The sequence below is a fragment of the Cicer arietinum genome, chromosome 1 (assembly GCF_000331145.2).
Source record: "Cicer arietinum cultivar CDC Frontier isolate Library 1 chromosome 1, Cicar.CDCFrontier_v2.0, whole genome shotgun sequence".
Taxonomy (NCBI): Eukaryota; Viridiplantae; Streptophyta; class Magnoliopsida; order Fabales; family Fabaceae; genus Cicer; species Cicer arietinum.
Genome location: NC_021160.2, coordinates 7,755,551 through 7,759,299, shown reverse-complemented (window position 1 = coordinate 7,759,299; position 3,749 = coordinate 7,755,551). Strand labels below are relative to the sequence as shown.

General features: G+C 25.4%; 1 long non-coding RNA gene across 1 annotated transcript in view; it reads left to right on the top strand.

Annotated features, from left to right (window-relative positions):
- Positions 1-1,463, top strand: part of LOC113787199 (uncharacterized) — a 5,554-nt gene extending 4,091 nt beyond the window's left edge. The window contains exon 3 of the long non-coding RNA XR_003473685.2: positions 1,084-1,463. This is a non-coding gene — a long non-coding RNA (uncharacterized lncRNA). The remainder of the gene's footprint in view (positions 1-1,083) is intronic.
- The last annotated feature ends 2,286 nt before the right edge of the window (positions 1,464-3,749 follow it).

Genomic DNA, 3,749 nt, shown 5'->3' with positions numbered 1-3,749 from the left:
AATAATAATAATAATAATAATAATAATAATAATAATAATAATAATAATAATAATAATAATAATAATAATTTAATTTTACAATCTAAGTGTTCATTTGATTTTATTAAAGAATTTAATTTTAAAAAACCATAAACTTAGCGTCCGCCTTTCCGACGCTATATATTAATATAAAAAATAAAATAAATAAAGTAGTGTCTGCAATATTTGAGTTAGCGTCGGCCACACCGACGCTATACCGACGCTAGTTAGCGTCGGAGTCGGGAGACTACGCTAAATATGGCAGTTAAAATGCAATTTTCTAGTAGTGAGTTGTGTCAGATACTTCTCTTTGTCCTTTAAGTTCGAATAAGATATCAATCTATAACGAAGAAATGTTAATACTTGCAAAGTGACTCTTAACAGCTGAACAACAACTATTACTTGGTTCAAACACTCAAAATGAAAAGTGACGGTGACCTATTTGAATGAGTTATAGTTTTTAATTTTTAAAATCCATTTTGCAAATCAATTTAAATAAGCTGTTTTAAAAAAGAAAACGAAAACAAATTTTGTTTGTGATCTCGATTTTAATAACGCCTTTGGAGGAGAAGATGAAAAAAAATAGTATGGCAACTCCTTTAAATATTTCAGAAAACAATAATACCAAAATAGTTGATTTTTAATGATGTGGCTTTCTTTATATATTAAGTCAAATATAATTTTAATTATTTATTTTTTATTAGAAATTTGTTTTGATCATTTATCTTTGTTTTTTTAATTCATTCTTCTTCTTTATATCTTACGAATGATGAATGTTAATCATTTTCACCATAATCTTTTTAAACAATTGCATGTTTATTATCTTGAATTATTGAGGCTCAATTTTGGATCAAATGTAAACTTAAGTGTACAACGTTAACAAGGATATGATGAAAATACATGATAAGTGCTTAATTTACCATATATTTTATATATTGTTAAAGTCCTTATTAACTTAATTTGAGAGAAAACGTGTTATTTTATCTTAATCCTTGTAAATATTTAGTTATAAAGGTTTGATTTATAAGAAATGGTGATATGTTTAATCTTTCTTTATTTTTATAGGTAAAATGAGAGTAAGTAATTAAAGAGAAGAGCAATCAAGATCATTGGAGTCAAGATTTGATAAAATAGGACATATGGAATTCGCTGAGCGAGCAAACGTCTAGCTAAGCGAGTTCAAAACAATGAGTTTGCTAAACCATTGGAGAAAGCTTGGAAATAATTATTGAAGACCAATTTCTCTTCTTTTCATCTTGATCTTGTAAAGCTACCAATGCGATGAATAGCTACACTTTTCTTTGTTCGAATTAGATGTAATTAATCATATTTTTCTGTATCTCTTTTTATTTATAGCTATATATATTCTAGTTACTCATGAATATCAATGTTTATATCATTATTCTTAATGTTTGTTATGAAATGATCACTCATAATTTGATATTTGATTTGAAGTTTTATTGGAAAATACTGTTTAGATCTTGATTTAGGTTAAACATATGTTGAGTCTAAATTTTATGAATAGATTTAGGTTTTATAGTCTCCGATTGTCGGTGCTAATAAAAGCGTCTTGGTTAACAAGCTAATGAATTATTGTTTAAGCAAGACGGTTGATCTCTCATTGATATTATTAAGGAATTAATAACGCGTGAATAGCGACAATAATGATGTTGATGTTAAATGAAATATAATCCCAACAATTTAATTTCACTGTTAAATTAATATTACTTTTATTGTTTTTTTACCCAATTGAAATAATGAATAAAATGCTTATACTCCTTCACTTAGAACCATAGCTTTGTTGAACATACTAAATATCGCACAAGCACATGTGGATACGATAATTTATATATACTTTTGATACATCATCAATACAACGAACTCTTATAAGCATCACTCACTTCAAAGACTTTACATATGTTTCAAAACATACAATGAGAGTCTCTTCAAGTACAATCTTATTTTTGAGTTAAATAGATGTTTTATTGAAAGAATATTACAGAGAACAGACATTTTACAATTGTTAGAAGTGATTCCAATAATTATATATTATTATAATTTTTATTATTGAGAAAATGACTAAAATTCATTACTTATAAAAAATAAATTACAAAAATAAATATAAAAAATAAATATTAAATAAAAAATAAAGAAACAAGGTTATATTTAAACCTTTTTTTTTTCTTTTGTCTTGACAAGAGATTTTCTCTTTCTAGTAACGTAATAAAAAATTGTTGACAAGAGATTTTCTCTTTCTACTAATGTAATATTTTTATTGCTTTTCTTGAGATCCAGAGTTGCTTTCTTAATTTTTTGGATGGAAGATTTGCTTTCTTCTACATATATTATTTCTTTTTCTCGCTTCTTTTGTAAATAATTTGCTTTTTTTTTTTTTTTTTGTGATTGTAAAATTCTCATTAGTTATTGAGCATATATCCTACTTCATTCGTCCTAAGATAATACTCACATTTACAAAAATAAACCATAGACAAATAAAAATAATATGGTAAAATCAATCTCATATACTTTACTCCATTCGTTCTAATATGATATACTTATAATTTTTTTTATTGTATCATCTGAATAATACTATGTACATTATTCTCAATTTATTATTCACTTGTTATGCATTTATGATCATTGATATAAACTAAAGACTAATAAAAATAATATGGTAAAATCATTATTCTTCTGATTTTTTTTAATACGTGTAAAATAATTAAATGTAAGAATTACTTTTAGAATGGAAGGAGTATTAAATGTGTTGCAATTCGAAGGAAATTGCTCAAAACTCACGAGTCAATATTTTTCATTTACACTCTCTATCTTAAAATATATAAAAAAAACACACACACACACACACACACACATATATATATATATATATATATATATATAATCAAATATTAAATTAAATATTTTCATTTTTGTGATTAATTTTTTTTTATATTTTATATTAGAATAGTACCTCTTATGAGAAAAAATTTTATTTGTTTGAGTCCCAACCAAAGGATATCTTAATTAACTTTATTTATTCAAGTCCTAACGGAGTACAAGTTATAATAAATAAAAAATCTAATTTTGATTCTCAAAAGCAAATGCTAACTAACTTTATTTTATTTAATGATATTATTAATATTAAAACATTATTTAATAAGGTTAATTTTTTTTGAAATTTTTATATTTGTAATTGTCGTGTCACTATCTTAGAAGATTTAGATGACAACAAGATTATTAGAAATTCTATTAAAACATTAATATTTTATTTTAATAATATTAATTTAGGATCAATGTTAGAAGATGAAAGTGATAGTGGTATTACGTTGAAGTGTCAAATGATGGATCACACCATTTTTCTGGCTCCTTTTTCTCTTCCTCGCGGGGACTAAAACATCTCGGCTTTCATTTTCCTTCATTTTTTCCAACTACCACTCTCTCAAAAACACACCAACACATATTACTATTTGTCGTCTTCCCTATTCTTTCTCTTCACTGTCTTTCCAAAATCTGTCAAATACAACAACTCACTAAGTTCCTCATACTTGTTCTGACCCCTTGTATGTTTTCAACCCTCAATCTTTAGTAATCAACCAAAATGTACTAAGGTGAAGTCAATGAACACCAGGAAAAACTTCAAAGAAATTGAAGTAAGGAGCGAAGACTGAAGAAATTGAGAGCTGAAATAGTAGATAACTTCCACAAATCAGTTCAAATCGAAGAGGAATTTCTTT